Here is a 21,342-nt window from a genome sequence, read left to right as displayed (position 1 = left end):
TGCATGAAACACTAACAGAATGATCTCTCACATGGGGCTTGTGAGTCCATGCGCAATAGGTGAGAAATAGGTAAGATTTACTAACTCTTGGATAGGTCTCAATCCCTCTTTGTCTGGTTTTCCCATCTGCAAACTGAGGCTAACATCAGTACATACTTCACAAAGTGACTGTGAAGATCAAATATTCTTAATTTTAATTAAGAAGTTAGCATATCCCTGGAACATGTTAAATGCTAGATACATTATTTTCTACTATTTATTCTTTTTAAGTAGAGTGTGATTGCTTTCTCTACAAAAGTGGATTGTAAAGCAAGAAAAGACAAGGAAAAATGAAATATATGTGAACAAAATAACCTGCTTTATGCAATAAACATTATTTTCAAATTATGAAAATAAATGTTTCATGGAACATGAAATATTGAAAATACTTATAGAAAATGTATCTAAACAGTTAGAAGCAAGACAATATTGTGCAGGAAAGTTTGTGGAATAAAAAAATAAAATAAATACTGACCTCTATTCTTTGATGATATCTTTTTATAAAAAAATAGGGATTTTTATCAGAAGAGAAAATGAAAAATGTAATTCCTACAAATAAGAAAAAGTAAATTGATGATTCAAAAATATTTTTGAATCAATAAATCAAAGCAGATATAAAGTTAATTAAAAATCACAAAAACAGAACAGAGCTGATCTACCATTTACCATTACCAAAAAAAAGGGAGGGAGGGAGGAAGAAAATATTCGTAAAGTACTATATTCATACATTTGAAACAAATACTTTTCAGGAAAATATAAATGATCAAAATTTATTCTGGAGATATAGGAAAACTGAACGAACCAGTAATTCTGTGAGGAACTAACGAAGATTTACTAACTGTTTAGGAAAGCTCATGGTTCAGAACCATGCTGTCTAATAGAAATAAAATGCCTATCACAAATGCAAGCCACATTTATAATTTTGACTTCCCTGGTGGCTCAGAGGGTAAACACGTCTGCCTACAATGCGGGAGACCGGGGTTCGATCCCTGGGTTGGGAAGATCCCCTGGAGAAGGAAATGGCACCCCACTGCAGTACTCTTGCCTGGAAAATCCCATGGACAGAGGAGCCTGGTGGGCTGCAGTCCATGGGGTCGCAAAGGGTCAGACACAACTGAGCGATGAATTCAATTCAATTCAATTCAATACCACACTAAAAGCATAAAAGCATAAAACAGTAAAATTAACTTTAATGACGTTTTATTTATCAACATAGGTGGCCATGGTAAAAGATTATCATGTCAATACAAAATCAACATAAAATTTTTTAATTTTACTTTTTTTCATATTTAGTCTTTAAAATCCAAGGTATGTTTTATATTTAAAATATATTTCAATCTGGTTGATAAATTTTCATTAGAAATACCTCATCTATATATTTTGACTTTACATAATCTACAAAACATAGACTCACATAACCAGGTTGTTCTTAAAAGACTGCAACACTGAAGATAAGTATCAATTTTTAATGAGAAATTAAATTTAAGATAAAGATAAAATTTTAAAGTTCAGTTCCTCAGTCATATTAACCACATTCCAGGTGCTTATTATATCATATTAGATAGCACACATTCAGAGAATTTTACGACAAAGTTCTTTCCAGCTTACAAAGAACATATAATATCTGTGCTAAGAGTTCCAGAGCATGGAAAACAATGGACACCTCTTTATTTCTACAAAGCTACCACAATCCTCATACTAAAACCTGACAATACACATACATATACATAAAAACAGATACACAGAGAATGAAAATTATTATAACCCAATGCCTCTGTAATATAATTATTAAATAAATAATAATAATACAGATGCAAGGGGCTTCCCTGGTGGAGAATACACAACAGAAGAACTATACAAAAAAGGTCTTAATGACCCAGATGACCACGATGGTGTGGTCACTCAGCTAGAGCCAGATATCCTGGAGTGTGAAGTCAAGTAGGCTATAGGAACCATTACTATAGACAAAGCTAGTGGAGGTAATAGCATTCCAGCTGGGCTATTTACAGTCTTAAATGGACATTATTATAGTGCTACACTCAGTATGTCAGCAAATTCAGAAAACTCAGCACTGGCCACAGGACTGGAAAAGGTCAGTTTTCATTCCAATTCAAAGAAGGGCAATGCCAAAGAATGTTCAAACTACTGCATAATTGTGTTCATTTCATATGCTAGCAAGGTAATGTTCAAAATATTTCAAGCTGGGCTTCAGCAGTACTTGAATCAAGAACTTCCAGATGTATAAGCTGGATTTAGAAAAGGCAAAGGAACCAGAGATCAAATTGCCAAAAGTCATTAGATATAGAGAAAGCAAGAGAATTCTAGAAAAGCATCTACTTCTGCTTCATTGACTATGCAAAGGCCTTTGACTGTGTGCATCACAACAAACTGGAAATTTCTTAAAGAGTTCGGAATACCAGACCACTTTACCTGTCTCCTGAGAAACCTGTATGCAGTTCAAGAAGTAACAATGGACTAGTTCCAAATTGGGAAAGGAGTACATCAAGGCTGTATATTGTCACCCTGCTTATTTAACTTCTATGTAGAGTACATCAGGCAAAGTGCTCAGCTGAATGAATTACAAACTGGAATCAAGATTGCAGAAAGAAATATCAACAACCTCAAATATGCAGATGATACCACTCTAATATTAGAAAGCAAAGAGGAACTGAAGAGCCTCTTAATGAAGGTGAAAGAGTAGAGTAATAAAAGAGCCGGCTTAAAACTGAACATTCAAAAAACTAAGATTGCAGTATAATTGCAGTATCCGGTCCCATCACTTCATGGCAAAAAGAAAGGGGAAATAGGGGAAAATGTGGAAACAGTGACAGATTTTATTTTCTTGGGCTCCAAAATCACTGCAGATAGTTACTGCAGCCAGGAAATTAAAAGATGCTTGCTCCTTGGAAGAAAAGCTATGGCAAACCTAGACAGCATATTAAAAAGCAGAGACACCACTTTGCCGACAAAGGTCCATGTAGTTAAAGCTATGGTTTTTCCAGTGGTCATGTAAGGATGTGAGAGTTGGACCATTAAGATGGCCTAGTGCCAAAGAATTGATGCTTTCAAATTGTGGTGCTAGAAAAGACTCTTGAGAGTCCCTTGGACAGCAAGGAGATCAAACCAGTCAATCCTAAAGGAAATCAATCCTGATTATTCATTGGAAGGACTAAAGTTGAAGCTTCTATACTTTGGCCACCTGATGCAAAGTGCTGACTCATTGGAAAAGACCCTGATGCTAAGAAAGAGTGAAGGCAGAAGGAGAAGAGGGTGGCAGAGGATGAGATGGCTAGATAGCATCATCAATTCAGTGAACATGAATCTGAGCAAACTCCAGGAGACAGTGAAAGACAGGGAAGCTTGGCATGCTGCAGTCCATGGGTCGCAAAGAGTCAGACATGACTTAGTAACCTAACAACAACAGATGCAAAAATAATCCCAATGATATACTGACAATAAAAAGCAAACATATGTTAAAATAATAATTCAGCATGTGTGCAGTATATAAGCCTCAATTACTTCAACTAAGCAAGACACACCTTCAATGAACTTATAGCTGATGTTAAATAGTTATGCAAGGGCCCTACTCCTCAGACACCATCGGAATAAATCCACCTGCCTTCTTTTCAGTTTCCTTCATCAACATGAAAACTTGAATTCACCTACTTCTCAAATACACAGCAGGGATCCCAATCTATAGCATTATCTTCATAAAGCTCTGTTCTAGTACCTTGTTCGTGACCTGCTCCACCACTCTCCACTCCACTATGACCTCTTGTTACTGCTGCTGCTGCTGCTGCTGCGTCACTTCAGTCGTGTCCGACTCTGTGCAACCCCATAGATGGCAGCCCACGAGGCTCCCCTGTCCCTGGGATTATCCAGGCAAGAACACTGGAGTGGGTTGCCACTTCCTTCTCTAATCCTCTTGTTACTGTCCATCCATAAATAGCAAATTCCCCTGTCTTCAATATCTCCTCTTAGTTTCTGCCTCCTGATAACTGGGGCTCTTCTCTGAGGACATGGCCTCCCCTACACTTCTCAAATGGCAAGTATTCATATATCAGGGTCAGGCAATGAGTTTCCATACCCACGATGGCCATTTCTAAACCATGCTTCCTGCATCTTTTTGCAAACCTACAAAGCTCCTTTAAGACCTGCTCCTTTTGGCTTTCAAAGCATTCTTCCTCTCCTTGTTCTTCTGCTTTACCAGCCCTTCTCTCATTGTTCCCATCTGTTAATGCCTGCCCCACACTCTTTCTGTCCACTGCAAGCCCTGCCTTCACTCCTTATCATATCAACATGGACAATCCTTTCAAGATCATAGGATTTATTTCCATGAACTCATTTTCAGTGATCTGTTTATGAACACATGAAGTTTATGACCTTCACATCATGGCTACAGCTCGGGCATTTTCATAACCTATAAATGCCCTACCTCTAAAACCACAGAATCACACAACTGACCACCATTTCCTCTTTTTTCTGTCTGCCATTTCAGCTACTCCAAACAATCATCCACCTTAAAAAGCCTTGCCTTTCCTTTCTCCTCTCTACTTTCCCCCAGTCCATCAACTGTCTTCTTTTCCCATTTTCCTTGTCCAACTTGGATTCTATCAGCTATTATTTTATATTTCTTATATCTTTTAGTTGACACACATATAGTAAATTTTTGACCCTGACTACAACCAGCCCTACTTCTCTGGGCTGCACCAGAGGAGTCAAGCAGCACTGGGGCAAGCACACCACACAGTAGATGGAATATCCATAGTTATCAAGCTTGAAGGTGCTCCAACCAATGTCTGCACCTTGCTCCCTATGACATTTCTCTAGCCCTGTCTTTACTGTCAATAAAACTGACTGAAGGCCTAAATGCTTATCCACTGATAGATTATTAGAAGTATTTTTTGGTAATAGATTAATACACAGTTTTTGAATAGAATAACTCAAAAGGAGTTCAAAGAATTGAGGGCTATTGGTACAGCAAAACCCATCCCATTCCCATCTTCTTGATTTATGTGAAAATGTTTCTTAGCACTTACATCTATAAAAGTGAAAAAAATAAGAAAAACATTGATGCTGCTTCTGTTTAATTCTACCAACAAGTAACACTCATCCATAGATACATTGTGTAGTTGGAAGAAAAAAACAGCCTTTTTGTACTTTTACATTTAACAAATTACTTTTCAAAATGTGTGATATACTTTTAAAATTTTCCTTATAGTCCCAAGAAATTTAGAATATTTAAATTTATGCACAGAAATTTTATTGCAATGGCTGATCAATAAAAGACTTAAACGTGTAAAACTATACTGTATTAGCACAAACTGTAAGGAAAGGAGAATAGAATTAGTAATTCTAGAAGAAAAAGGGTCTATATAGCATTTTAGATTATTAATAAGGAGCTAATTCATGATTTTTAGAGAAAGAGATTAAGGTAGATATCAAATCACTATGTTTTAATTCCATCGGACATATTTTTAAAAGTAATAGCATAGCTTAATTTTAACACGTATATATCTATAACTTGCTAAAAATTTTAAGCTTTATATGTTTCAAAATTTAATAAAAACTATATTTATCAACTTCTAAAAATGCAAAAGCATATAGGTTTTTTTCAAAATTTGTTTGGGGGCATATTAGTAAAAAAAATGAAGAGTATTTCTCAAGTCAACTCATGTTCGAGCTCTCCACCATGATAATTTAAAATCTCCTCAAACATTTGCAATAATTAAAAAATGCAAATAATTTCAAAGTCAGTCAAATAAGGGATTGGTTAAATATGACTAAACCGCAGCAATTAAAATTATCAGTGAAGATATACTTATTGAGTTATTCTCAATACAATCTTAAGATTTTTTTTTTAAATGCAAGCTACTAGGTAACATGATAACAATTTTTTTGATAAGAATAGTGTGTGTGTGTAACTGAGTGCTAAGATGAAAAATAAAGCAAAGTAAGTGGATAAAGTATGATGTGTGATGAGATGTTCTCTGAAATATGATGTTTGAGCACAGATTTGCATGAAAGGAATAAACCACTTCATATTCTTAGAACATTCCAAGCAGAGGGAACAGCCAGTACAAGGACCCTGATATGTTCAGTTCAGTTCAGTCGCTCAGTCATGTCTGACTCTTTGTGACCCCATGAATTGCAGCACGCCAGGCATCCCTGTCCATCACCAACTCCCGGAGTTCACTCAAACTCACGTCCATCGAGTCGGTGATGCCATCTAACCCTGAATATGTATATTCGAGTTAAATTTAAATTAGATGCTTGTCCTGTTTGGAAACATCAGGAAGACAAGTAAGAACACAGTACAAAGACTAGAAGAAAGAGTGGTAAAAAAATCAGATCGAGGAGATAGCAAGGGGCTTAGTAGGTCATGGCCTTGAGATTTGCTTTTAGGAAACCTCTAAAAATATGTTGGAAAATGAATGTGGAACACTTATAAAATATCATTGATATTGCCTATATGGGGCAATGGCCCTCTCATCCTGATGTTACCTGGGCTTATGTGGCCATTCACATCACTGACTCCAAGAGTGCCTATTAAGGCCCATGGCCTTCCTCTTCATAGGCCTCAGTCTAGGTGGGCTGTCAAGCAGATACATAAGTCATTAAAACCCAAGTTTCACAAAATCATAGCTGGTACCAATTGGGCAGGAACCTTCTCATCCAAACCCTTGTTTTCCAAATGAGAATACTGAATCCCTTTTGTTAAGCAAACAACTCCAAGTGCACTCTTACTGGAAACAGGGACTATTTAGGATGAATAATAATGAGAATGTCAGAAATACTAAAGCCAAAAGCAGATGAGTAATGACTGTCAGCTAATGAAAAGAATCTGTGCAAGATAGAGGCTTCAAACAGCAGATGGCAAATGTGGGCAAGAGGCTTGTTGCTATGGAACAGAGTAAACTCCTCTTTGGGCCATTGTGAAATAGCTTAGCCATCTAACAAAATAAGGTAATATATATTGCATCACAAAACCCACTCTTAGGCATGTTAATGGGAGACAAAAAGCAGATAAAAATGTGAGATCTCAAAGATTTTTGACACTTTTGGACAGAGATGAAAATTGCCATATTAGCTCGATTCATGTCAAAATGATTAATGGAAAAGAAAGATGAAGTGGCACTGCCTTTAAGAAAAAATGTCAGCCTATAAAGGTAGAAACAAGGGAATTTGTGGTATGAATTACCAAAGGATAGCATGAAGGACTTAGATCTTCAGGTACAATATTCTCATTTTACAGATGAGTAAACAGACCAGGATATGTGACCTGTTCAGAGTCACCAGACAAGGCAGGAGTATCTCCTGGACTTGACCCATCTTTCCTGAGATTCTTCCAGATCTCTACGACTGCTTGTAGGGTACGGAGTTAGAGAAGGCGAGGTTCAGAATAAGAATGAGACTGGCACTTTACAGGAATAGATCACCTTTAATGACGTGAGAAGGGGCAGCAGTCAGATTAGTGAGCTGCAGCACTTATCTAAGAAAAGAGTAAGTATATATAGGCATGTATGTGGAAAGCTACTGTCTTAAGGGGGTCTGTTCTCCTCCAAGGTTGTTCGGAGTAGTTGTCTCTTAAACGGCTGGGGCAAGGAATTTTGGAGATAGGCCAAAGGCTGGACCAGCTGGGAGCTGGGCATAATCAACCTAACACCCATTATTTTTTCTTCCAGTCAGAGAGTTTTTTGTTATGCATAGGAATGATGGGGAGGGCCTGGAGGGGTAACTTTCCTTCACTGCTTCTCTAACACACTTTTTATAATAGGTCAAACAGTAAATATTTTAGATTTTGTGGACTGTATTGTTTCGGTTTTAACTAGTTAACCCCATCACTGTAGAGCTAAATCAGCCATAGACAATATGTACACAAACAGGTATGGCTTTGTTCCAATAAAACTTCACTTACAGAAAATGAAATTTATATTTTACATAATTTTCACTTGTTATAAACTATTCTACTGTCACCCTGCTTATTTAACTTATATGCAGAGTTCATCATGAGAAACGCTGGGCTGGAAAAAGCACAAGCTGGAATCAAGATTGCCGGGAGAAATAACAATAACCTCAGATATGCAGATGACACCACCCTTATGGCAGAAAGTGAAGAGGAACTAAAAAGCCTCTTGATGAAAGTGAAAGAGGAGAGTGAAAAAGTTGGCTTAAAACTCAACATTCAGAAAATGAAGATCATGGCATCTGGTCCCATCACTTCATGGGAAATAGATGGGGAAACAGTGGAAACAGTGTCAGACTTTATTTTGGAGGGCTCCAAAATCACTGGAGATGGTGATTGCAGCCATGAAATTAAAAGACACTTACTCCTTGGGAGAAAAGTTATGACCAACCTAGATAGCATGTTGAAAAGCAGAGACATTACTTTGCCAACAAAGGTCCATCTAGTCAAGGCTATGGTTTTTCCAGTGGTCACGTATGACTGTGAAGAGTTGGACTGTGAAGAAAGCTGAGCGCCAAAGAATTGATGCTTTTGAAGTGTGGTGTTGGAGAAGACTCTTGAGAGTCCCTTGGACTGCAAGGAGATCCAACCAGTCCATTCTGAAGATCAGCCCTGGGATTTCTTTAGAAGGAATGATGCTGAAGCTGAAACTCCAGTACTTTGGCCACCTCATGCGAAGAGTTGACTCATTGGAAAAGACTCTGATGCTGGGAGGGATTGGGGGCAGGAGGAGAAGGGGACGACCGAGGATGAGATGGCTGGATGGCATCACTGACTCGATGGACGTGAGTCTGAGTGAACTCCGGGAGTTGGTGATAGACAGAAAGGCCTGGCGTGCTGTGATTCATGGGGTCGCAAAGAGTTGGACATGACTGAGCGACTGAACTCAACTGAACTGAAAAATGTAAAAATGGGCAGACAATCTAAATAGAAATTTCTCCAAAGACATATAAATGGACAATAGTCACATGAAAAGATGCTCAACATCACTAATTATTAGAGAAATGCTAATCATGAGGTAACTACAATGAGGTAACACCTCACACCAGTGAGAATGGCTATCATCAAAATGGCTACAAAGAACTAATGCTGAAGAGTGTGTGGAGAAAAGAGAACACTGTTGGTGGGGATGTAAACTGGTGTAGCCACTATGGAAAACAGTGGGGCAGGCACCTTAAAAAACTAAAAATAGAGCTACTATATGACCTAGAAGTTCCACTCTTAGGCATATATCCAAACTATAATTTGAAAAGATACATGCACCTCCATGTTCATAGCAGCACTATTTACAATAGCCAGGACGTGGAAGCAACCTAAATGTCCATTTACAGATGAATAGATGAAGATGTGGTGCGTATATACTATGGAATACTACTCAGTCATTAAAAGACTGAAATTACACAGCTGCAGCATCATGAATGGACCTAGAGATTATCATATCAAATGAAGCAAGTCAGAAAGAGAAAGACAAATACTATATGATATCACTTATATGTGGAATCTAAAATACAACGCAAATGAGCTTGTTTTTGAAACAGAAACAGACTCACAGACATAGAAAATAAACTTATGGTTACTAAAGGGGAAAGGGGGTAGGATAGGGATAAATTAGGGACTTGGGATTAAAAGATACAAACTACTAGATAGAAAATAAAAAACAAGGTCCTACTGTATAGCATAGGGAACTATGTTCAATATTCTGTAATAAACCATAATGAAAAAGATGAAAATAAACCATATGAAAAAAATGTTTTTACATATGTATCCAGTTTCATATACATTATATATTCAGTTTCATATATATGCCCTATATCACTTTGCTATACACCATAAACTAATACATTGTAAATCAACGATACTTCAATAAAAGTAAATAAAATTTTTTTTTAATGTAAAACCCATACTCAATTCATTGGCCATATGAAATCAGATAGTGAGCATTTGCCCTGTGGGACACAGATTGCCAACTTCTGATGTAGACTTCTAAAAAGATTCATGCAGGACTTCCCTGGTAGTCCAGTGGTTAAGAATCTGCCTGCCAATGCAGGGGACTCCAGTTCAATCCCTGGTCCAGGAAGATCCCACATGCCATAGAGCAACTGAGCTGGTGCACTGTAAATACTGAGCTGGCACTCCAGAGCCTGTGAGCCATAACTAGAGAAAGCCTGTGCACAGCAATGAAGACCAAGTGTAGCCAAAAACAATTAATTAATTAATTGAATTAAAAAATTTTTTTTAAAAGTCATGCAAATTAAAATTGTTTAATTTGAAAACTGTCCCAGTGGTTTTATACTAGTATTTCTAAGAAGCTTTATCTTCAATTGGCAATAACTTTTTATGATTTTTCCTTTAATTTCAGAGCCTGATTATTTTGTGTGTGTGCTAAGTTGCACAGTCATGTCTGACTCTTTGTGACCCCATGGACCGTAGCCCAAGAGGTTCCTGTGTCCATGAGATTCTCCCAGCAAGAATACTGGAGTAGGTTACCATTTCCTACTCCAGTGGAAAAACTCTTGGAAAAGTGCCAATTTTGGCTGCCCTATAAGCCCCATGTACATAGAAAACATGTACTTTTTGACAGATAAAAAAGTAACTTTAGTAATTTTTTTAAACTCTACTTGCTTCTGCTGCTGCTAAGTCGCTTCAGTCGTGTCCAACTCTGTGCGACCCCATAGACAGCAGCCCACTAGGCTCCTCTGTCTCTGGGAAAGATTCTCCAGGCATGAATACTGGAGAGGGTTGCCATTGCCTTCTCCAATACATGAAGGTGAAAAGTGAAAGTGAAGTTGCTCAGTCATGTCCGACTCTTCGCAACCCCATGGACTGCAGCCTACCAGGCTTCTCCGTCCATGGGATTTTCCAGGCAAGAGTACTGGAGTGGGGTGCCATTGCCTTCTCCGAAACTCCACTTAAGACAGCACTAATGATTCGTTGGTACTTAGTATTTTTTAATTGGGGAAAAAAAGCAACATCCTGGATTGACCAAAAAGTTTGGGTTTTCCATAATATCTTATGGAAAAATGCAAACTTTCAGGCCAACCCAATAATAAAAATATTTAAATATACTTACAGTGTGCAAGACACTATTCTATATACTTTAAACATATCAACTCTCTTAAACCTCACCAGAACCCTGTGAGGCAGGTATTGTTACTAGCCCCATTTTACAGGTGAGAAAATTGAGGCACAGAGATAGTAAGTTCCTTGCCCAAGATTACATAGCTGGTAGGTGGTAAATGTGAATCACAGCCAGAAATTGACTGTGAACCACAGTCAGCCTCAAGGTAAGAGCAATTAAATGCTATGCTATATATATATTTAAAACTTTCACACATAAATAAAACAATGCTCCCATTTCCTTTTTCTTTATAAAATATTTTGTAGTCTTTCCTCTTTCTTTCCTTCCCTTATTGTAGCCCAGGCTGGTGGGCCTGCTAGGGCCAGGAATATGGAGGCAGTTGGGGCTCAGGGGATAATCAGGACTGAGAAGGCTAATAGGGTCAAGGCAACTGGAACTGGAGAAGCACAGAGTCAAAAAGTCAGGTTAGGTGGACAGAGCTGTGGCTAAAGAGATAGCAATCATGGTAATTACACATGAGGGTAGTAAGTAGGTATGTAAATACATTGTGAATAATGAGAGGCAGGCTTCTCAGAAAAGAGTTTCAAAAATGGAAAAGGAAGAGGCTAAAACAAACTCTTCTTAGGGAACAATGCAAATCAACAGAGGAATACAATAAAATGGGAAAGACTAGAGATCTCTTTGGGCTTCCAAGGTGGTGCAGTGGTAACGAATCCACCTGCCAATGCAGGAGATGCGGGTTCAATCCCTGGGTCAGGAAGATCCCCTGGAGTAGGAAATGGCAATCTACTCTAGTATTCTTGCCTGGGAAATTTCAGGAAAAAGGGGTCTGGCAAGCTACAGCCCATGGGGTCACTAAGAGTCAGACATGACTGAGTGCGCACATACACGCACACACACACATACACACACACACAGATCTCTTTAAGAAAATTGGAGATACCAAGGGAAACTTTCATGTAAAGCTAGGCACAATAAAGGACAAGAATGGCAAGGACCTAATAGAAGCAGAACAGATTAAGAAAACGTGACAAGAATACACAGAATAACTGTACTAAAAAGCTCTTAATGACCCAGGTGACCATAATGGTGTGGTCATTCACATAGAACCAGACATTCTGGAGTGTGAAGTCAACTGGCCTTTATGAAGTATTACTATGAACAAAGCTAGTGGAGGTGATGGAATTCCAGCTGAGCTATTTCAAATCCTAAAAGGTGATGCTGGTAAAGCACTGCACACATTATGCCAGTACATTTGGAAAACTCAGCAGTGGCCACAGGACTGGAAAAGGTCAGTTTCATTCCAATCTCAAAGAAAGGCAATGACAAAGAATGTTCATATTGCCGTACAATTGCACTCATTTCACATGCCAGCAAGATTATGCACAAAATCCTTCAAGCGAGGCTTCAGCAATATGTGAATCAAGAAATTCCAGATGTACAAGCTGGATTTAGAAAAGGTAAAAGAACAAGAGATCAAATTGCCAATATATGCTGGGTCATATAAAAAGCAAGCGAATTAAAAAAATATCTGCTTCATTGACTATGCTAAAGACTTTGACTGTGTTGATCACAATAAACTGTGGAATATGTGTAATGTGGTCCAGTGTTCCCATCTCACATTACCTGCCTCCTGAGAATCATGTAAACAGGACAAAAAGCAACAGTTAGAACTGGACATGGAAAAACAGACTGGTTCAAAATTGGGAAAGGAGCATGTCAAGGCTGTATATTGTCACTCCACTTATTTAACTTATTTGCAGAGTTCAGTTCAGTTCAGTTCAGTCGCTCAGTCATGTCCGACTCTGCGAACCCATGAATCGCAGCACGCCAGGCCTTCGTGTCCATCACCAACTCCCAGAGTTCACTCAGACTCGCATTCATCGAGTCAGTGATGCCACCCAGCCATCTCATCCTCGGTCGTCCCCTTCTCCTCCTGCCCCCAATCCCTCCCAGCATCAAAGTCTTTTCCAATGAGTCAACTCTTTGCATGAGGTGGCCAAAGTACTGGAGTTTCAGCTTTAGCATCAATCCTTCTAAAGAAATCCCAAGGTTGATCTCCTTCAGAATGGACTGGTTGGATATCCTTGCAGTCCAAGGGACTCTCAAGAGTTTTCTTCAACACCACAGTTCAAAAGCATCAATTCTTCGGCACTCAGCTGTCTTCACAGTCCAACTCTCACATCCCATACACGACAACAGGAAAAACCATACCCTTGACTAGACGGACCTTAGTCAGCAACGTAATGTCTCTGCTTTTGAATATGCTATCTAGGTTGCTCATAACTTTTCTTCCAAGGAGTAAGCGTCTTTTAATTTCATGGCTGCAATCACCGTCTCCAGTGATTTTGGAGCCCCCCCCCCAAAAAGTCTGACACTGTTTCCACTGTTTCCCCATCTATTTCCCATGAAGTGATGGGACCAGATGCCATGATCTTCGTTTTCTGAATGTTGAGTTTTAAGCCAACTTTTTCACTCTCCTCTTTCACTTTCATCAAGAGGCTTTTTAGTTCCTCTTCACTTTCTGCCATAAGGTGGTGTCATCTCCATATCTGAGGTTATTGATATTTCTCCCAGCAATCTTGATTCCAGCTTGTGCTTCTTCCAGCCTAGCATTTCTCATGATGTATTCTGCATAGAAGTTAAATAAGCAGGATGACAATATACAGCCTTGACGTACTCCTTTTCCTATTTGGAACCAGTCTGTTGTTCCATGTCCAGTTCTAACTGTTGCTTCCTGGCATGCATACAGATTTCTCAAGAGGCAGGTTAGGTGGTCTGGTATTCCCATCTCTTACAGAATTTTCCACAGTTTATTGTGATCCACACAGTCAAAGTCTTTGCAGAGTATATCATGTGAAATGCTGGGTTGGATGAATCACAAGCTGGAATTAAGATTGCAGGAGAAATATCAATAACCACAGATATGGAGATGATACCACTTTAATGGCAGAAAGCGAAGAGGAACTAAAGAGACTCGAAGGTGAAAGAGGAGAGTGAAAAAGCTGGCTTAAAATTCAGCATTCAAAAACAAAGATCATGGCATTCAATCTTAGCACTTCATGGCAAATAGATGGGGAAAATGTGGAAACAGTGACAGACTTTATTTTCTTGGTTCTTTATTTTCTTTTCTTCTCCAAAATCACTGCAGTCACTGTGACTGCAGCCATGAAATTAAAAGACTCTTGCTACTTAAAGAAAAGCTATGACAAACATAGACAGTGTATTAAAAAGCAGAGATATCACTTTGCCAGCAAAAGTTCATATAGTCAAAGCTATGGTTTTTCCAGTAGTCACGTATGGATGTGAGAGTTGGACTATAAAGAAGGCTGAGTGCCAAAGAATTGATGCTCTCAAATTGTGGTTCTGGAGAAGACACTTGAGAGTCCCTTAGACAGCAAGGATATCAAACCAGTCAATCCGAAAGGAAATCAGTCCTGAATATTCATTGGAAGGACTGGTGCTGAAGCTGAAGCTCCAATACTTTGGCCACCTGATGCGAAGAGCTGACTAATTGGAAAAGACACTGATGCTGGGAAAGATTGAGGGCAAGATAAGGGGTGACAGAGGATTAGATGCTTGGATGGTATCACTGACTCAGTGGACATGCTGCTGCTGCTAAGTCGCTTCAGTCGTGTCCGACTCTGTGAGACCCCATAGACGGCAGCCTACCAGGCTCCCCCGCCCCTGGGATTCTCCAGGCAAGAACAGTGGAGTGGGTAGCCATTTCCTTCTCCAATGCATGAAAGTAAAAAGTGAAACTGAAGTTGCTCAGTCGTGTCCGACCCTCAGCGACCCCATGGACTGCAGCCTACCAGGCTCCTCCGTCCATGGGATTTTCCAGGCAAGAGTACTGGAGTGGGGTGCCATTGCCTTCTCCGCAGTGGACATAAGTTTCAGCAAATTCTGGGAGATAGTGAAGGACAGGGAAAACTGGCGTGCTGCAGTCCATGGGATGGCAAAGAGTCAGAAACAACTTAGTGGCTGAAAAACAAACAACCTGTGTCATACTGGATTTGAATTGGAGGTATTTGTGTCGACTAGTGATTTTTAATATAAGTAGATCAATAAATAAGTACATGTATGCACACACATATGCAGATAGATCTAAGAAGGATATATATACACACAGGTGTACATACACGTGCACAGGTGTATCTACACATATACACACACACAGGCTCTGCTTATGATATGTTACTTTTCAAAAACATCAAAATCCATATCATACCAAATGCTCACACTGGTAATCTGTGGAACACCAAAATGACCAAGAAGAAAAATATGTATGTATGTGTGTCTGTCGATGTATGTATTTCCCAGGTTTATTTGCTAAAGGAGCCTTTAAACAATGACATCCTGTATTAATCAGCACCCCTAATGCTCAGATCTTGGTTTCAATACATCATTCTCCATTAGAAAAACCAGAATGACTCTAGAAGTGGAGCAAAGAAAGGGCAAGATAAATCTGGAATAAAACTGTCCAAAAGTGAGGAAGTGCTAAAGATACAACAGGAGCCTCTTGAAGAAGCTCCTGCCAAATATAGGCCAATTTGAGCAACAAAATATTAAACTAAAACCTAAAGAATAAAATAGAATCTATGAATCTAAATAAATGAATGAAGAATGGACTCCTCTTCCCTACAGTAAAATACATATGGAAGGAATGAAAGAACTAGAAAATGAATGTTGGGCAGCCATCACTATAACAAATGATTCATGTGAAAATCACAGATGAATGTTAAAGCTAGTGGGTGAAAATTTGTTGAAGCACAGGATATTTACATAATTTCAAAGTATCTCCCACAAAATTCAGTTTACAGAGAAAAATAGTAACTTTGTGGTGGATAAATCTGGTATATACCACCTTAACGAAGTAAACAAAGTTACATCTAGAATAATGGAACAAAATCAGTGTCATATGCCTCTTCATATAATGCACTGAGCAGAACACTGCATCATTCCCACCAAAAAATGCATAGCATGAGGAAACATCAGGAAAACCCAAATTGAAAGATACTCCTAAAAAAATAAACAAAACTGTTCTGTATTCTTGATGATTATCTGGGACATGAAGGACAAAGAAAGACTTAAGACTTGTTCCAGATGGAAAGCAACTTAAGAAACATGACAATTAAAGGCAATTGTGACTCTGGAGTGGTTCCTGAACCAGAAGGAAGGAAAAAAGTATCAAGAATATTACAGGGCCAATGGGCAAAGTTTGAATGGATCTGTGGATTACGTAGTAGCTATATCTATGTTAATTTCTTCATCTAGATGGTTGCACGTGACTATGTAGGACAACATCCTTTTTTTTTTTTTTTTTTTTAAGGAAATACACACTGACGTATTTAGACTCGAACAGGATATATGTAACTTACTCAGAAAAAAATATGTATGCGTATATGTATAGCTATATATATCTAGAGAGAGTGGGGAAGAACTATGAAGCAAATATGGTAAAATGTTAACATTAGGAAATGCGGAAGGTTATATGTGAGATATTTATACTATTCCTGTAACTTTTAAAATAATTTTGCAGTGACATAAGTTTAAAAATTTTAACTAAAAAGCTTAAACAGTATATTAGTTTAGAAACACAAATACTTAAAAACTATAAGGGAAAGTAAGGACATGATAACATAAAATTTAGGACAGTGATTTCACCAGAGTGGAAGGAAAGAAAATGGGATAGGGAGGATTATAGACTTCAAAGGTAACAGAAGGGTTCACCAAGTCTTCATTCATTACATTTCACAGAAACATTATAACTGTTCTTTTCTTATATGAACAAATATATGAGCAAAACCAAATTCTCCACTCATATTAAATGTTATTTTTTTGAACAGCAAAATCTGTATCATATGAAATGCTCACATTGGTAATCTCTGGAAAACCCAAAATGACCAAAAACTAAAATTACAAGCAATGAGAAAACAGAATGACACAGATGCAACATTTATAGTATTCAGATGCTTGTAATCTAAAATGACTATATTTGTCCCTTGTTTTTACAAACAGCAATATGTGAAACAACTGTTACATGCCCCTGATAGTTTGTGAAGACTTTGGGGGTACAAACTCTTACTCCCTAATTTATTTGTACCCTGAATTCAGAATCCCTTGATGCCTTAACTAATTTGTGGAATAAGGAATCCACTTAGATGGCTGTTTAATAATTACTAAGCATAGAGTCAAATTCACCACAAATCTCACAGCCAAGGTTATAATACATTTGAATAGTAAAATCATTAAACAACCTAATAATTTCAGCAGCTGCCTCATGAAAGACATCTTCAGAGACTAAGGTCAGCAAGTGGACAACTGAGAATGACTTCAGGAAAAGCACCTACTCTTTCTTTTGAAAACTGAAAAGTGATATCAACTGATCTTTAAGTTTATCTCAACAGATTTCATCACATACATAGATATGGATAAGAAAATGCAGGCACATATTATCTACACTGACCTCACAAGCCTGCTCCTTTGATCATTATTTTAAATATAAAATCCGCCTTCAGTTCAGTTCAGTTGCTCAGTCGTGTCCGACTCTTTGTGACCCCATGAATCACAGCATGCCAGGCCTCCCTGTCCATCACCAACTCCCAGAGTTCACTCAGACTTGCATCCATCGAGTCAGTGATGCCTTCCAGCCATCTCATCCTCTGTCGTCCCCTTCTCCTCCTGCCCCCAATCCCTCCCAGCATCAGAGTCTTTTCCAATGAGGCAACTCTTCACATGAGGTAGCCAAATTACTGGAGTTTCAGCTTCAGCATTATTCCCTCTAAAGAAATCCCAAGGCTGATTTCCTTCAGAATGGACTGGTCGGATCTCCTTGCAGTCCAAGGGACTCTCAAGAGTCTTCTCCAACACCACACTTAAAAAGCATCAATTCTTTGGTGCTCAGCCTTCTTCACAGTCCAACTCTCACATCCATACATGACCACTGGAAAAACCATACCCTTGACTAGACGGACCTTAGTCCACAAAGTAATGCCTCTGCTTTTGAATATACTATCTAGGTTGGTCATAATTTTTCTTCCAAGGAGTAAGCGTCTTTTAATTTCATGGCTGCAATCACCATCTGCAGTGATTTTGGAGCCCAAAAAATAAAGACTGACACTGTTTCCACTGTTTCCCCATCTATTTCCCATGAAGTGATGGGACCAGATGCCACGATCTTCGTTTTCTGAATGTAGAGCTTTAAGCCAACTTTTTCACTCTCCACTTTCACTTTCATCAAGAGGCTTTTTAGTTCCTCTTCACTTTCTGCCATAAGGGTGGTGTCATCTGCATATCTGAGGTTATTGATATTTCTCCCAGCAATCTTGATTCCAGCTTGTGCTTCTTCCAGCCTATCATTTCTCATGATGTATTCTGCATAGAAGTTAAATAAGCAGGGTGACAATATACAGCCTTGATGTACTCCTTTTCCTATTTGGAACCAGTCTGTTGTTCCATGTCCAGTTGGAACTGTTGCTTCCTGATCTGCATATAGGTTTCTCAAGAAGCAGGTCAGGTGAGCTGGTATTCCCATCTCTTTCAAAATTTTCCACAGTTTATTGTGATCCACACAGTCAAAGGCTTTGGCATAGTCAATAAAGCAGCAAGAGATGTTTTTCTGGAACTTTTGCTTTTTCCATGATCCAGCAGATGTTGGCAACTTGATCTCTGGTTCCTCTGCCTTTTCTAAAACCAGCTTGAACATCTGCCTTAGAGACCTGTTATAGCTTGAATCATCTCCCCCAAATTCATATGTTAAAGTTCTAAATGCCTAGTACCTCAGAATATAGCTATAATTAGAGATGAGGTTTTTATAGAAGTAATTAAGTTAAAGTGAGGTCATTAGGGTAGGCCCTAATTCAATATGACTGGAGCCCATACAAAAAGGGAAAATGCAGACACAGAGACATGAGTAGAGAGAAGATGATACGAAGAGACAGCAGGAGAATATGGCCATCAACAAGACAAGGGAAAAGGCCTGATGTAAAAGATCCTTCCCTCAGGGCTAGGGAGCCAGGCTTGCCACCTCTTTGATCTTGGACTTCTAGCCTTCAGAACCGAAAGACGATACATTTCTGTTGTTTAAGCCACCCAGCTTGTGACCCTAGCAAACTAATTCAAGACTCTATGGGAGAAGGGATTATTAGACTGGTCTAATAAATTAACAAAGGAAAAACATTGCAGAAACTCTGTTTCTGTGTTCCCTGTAAGCACCTCATGTGAGAGGTGATTAAAAAAAAGTACACTAGATGTAACCAAAAAATCAAGACTCTACCATTTACTAGCTCTGTGACCAAAGCAAATCCCGTAGCCTCTGACTTACCATTTTTGAAAATATAGTAATATCTGCCACATCTCCTCTTAATGCTATAAAGACAAAATATTTTTAATGGAGATATGTAAAACACTCCATGAACTGTAAAAGTTCTCCATGAAGTATTATGACTAGTGCTAACTTTTGATATAGTAACCAGAGTGGTATTTCAGGAGACAAGTGCTGACTTGGTGTACTTTGATTTCAGAAAGGATTCTGATGACACCAGAAAGTTAACTTTGTTGGACAAGCTCAAAATAGGTAGATTTGGAGAAATTCATATCTGGATGTCAACTTCTACTCAAAGGGCTGATTAACAGGATGAGGGAAGCATGGCTGGAGAGTCTAGAGACATATCACCAAGCTCTGCCCCAGCCATGTACTTATTAATGGCTTATATGTGAAAAGGATAACAATTTGGAAGGGATGGTTTGTTTGCTAGATCAAACAATCAAGTTTTAAAAAGATAGCCACAGGCTAAGACTAATAAGATGAAGCTTAATGGGAATGCAAGTAAAATCCAATGTTAATGTTTAAGGAAAATCAAATACACCAGATAAAGATTATGAGACTTGATAAGAGCAAGAATCATGAGTTAATATGAGCAGTGTGGAATAGCTGCCTATAAAAACAGATTCTAAGGTCAAATTTGTATAAATACAAGCAATCCTTGTTTTGCATAATTCTCATATACAGAAATTTCAGGTACTGAGGTTTAAATGAGTCCCCCAACAACATGGTTCAAATACCAGTTACCCTGGTATATTAACTGTGAGTGACTGAATAAAGTACAAACTTGGCTTCTCACTCTTCATTCCAGAAATCATTATCTAACATAACAGATGCGAATCATGATCAACAGGCAATCACATCACTTCTTCCAAAGTGTGTGGTGATTGGTCCCTGTGCATCAGTTCATACACAGACAACAATGCATGTAGTTGTATTGCCTCTTTGTCTTCCAGCCATAAACTTACATGGCATTTTACAAAATGAATAATTGATAGAGTGAATTGCTTAACAACGATGAAGGTGCAAAACAAAGAAATGAAAAGTGGCAGCACGAACAGTAAAATTTGAATCTAACATAAATGGAGTTATTACCATCAGGAATGCTGGCACTGCCACCATTCAGGATATTCTAGATCTATGGCCCCAGAAGCTTAGCAGGGGTAAATTTAATGACAGTGATTGAAGATGCCTCCGAAGAAACAACACCAGCAAAAAGCTTATATTAAAGAAACTCTCAGAAATGTATCTCAGAGATATTCATAACATTCAGAGCTCAAAAGATAAAATGGAGGAAGCTGGTCCAAATTTAAAAAGCAAGATAACAATTTGCAAGACAAACAAAAGATGCTCACTCTGTATTATCAGTTCTATGACATGAAAAAGACAAGCATTGTTCAAACTACTCTTGCTAAGTTTTTTTTTAAACAAAGAAATAAAACACTTTAGTTACCTACGTTTCTAATGTTTTAAATTACAGTACACTAAATGAACACCGGTTTCACTGTTTCTTTCATCTCCCCATGCATTTAGATCTGAAAGAAAAAGTTTTAATGGAAGTGTTTTTTTTTTTTTTTTTTTAAGATACGATGACTTTTATTTATTTTTCTGGCTGCTCCACACAGCATTGTGTCTTAGTTCCCTGACCAGGGATCAAACTCACACCCCCCCAACAGAAGTTTTAAAAGGTCTCAGAATAATCACAATTTTTCACATTAATTTTTAAGATTACTTGCATGATTTCAGCTTTCAGGGTCCTTCTTTCCATCCTGCTTTATTGTACAAAGTGAAGACTACCTTCTTTTACACTTAGCTTGGGGTACTAGTTGATCTTCAGTTGTGGAGGGATGAATTGAATTGAAATGTTTTTACATGAAAATGACCGAAATGTAGCAAGGCCTTGGAATCAAAACATGAGAGTAAATTCTGAAT

The 21,342-nt window shown here is 38.3% G+C and overlaps 1 protein-coding gene across 1 annotated transcript in view; it reads right to left on the bottom strand.

Annotated features, from left to right (window-relative positions):
- The window catches only part of GDA (guanine deaminase), a 118,140-nt gene that overhangs the window by 52,332 nt on the left and 44,466 nt on the right, over positions 1-21,342 (bottom strand). The window lies entirely within an intron of this gene.

The sequence above is a fragment of the Capricornis sumatraensis genome, chromosome 6, assembly GCF_032405125.1.
Source record: "Capricornis sumatraensis isolate serow.1 chromosome 6, serow.2, whole genome shotgun sequence".
Lineage (NCBI taxonomy): Eukaryota > Metazoa > Chordata > Mammalia > Artiodactyla > Bovidae > Capricornis > Capricornis sumatraensis.
The sequence above is the reverse complement of the archived record's forward strand: the minus strand, read 5'-3'. Positions and strand labels throughout refer to the sequence as shown.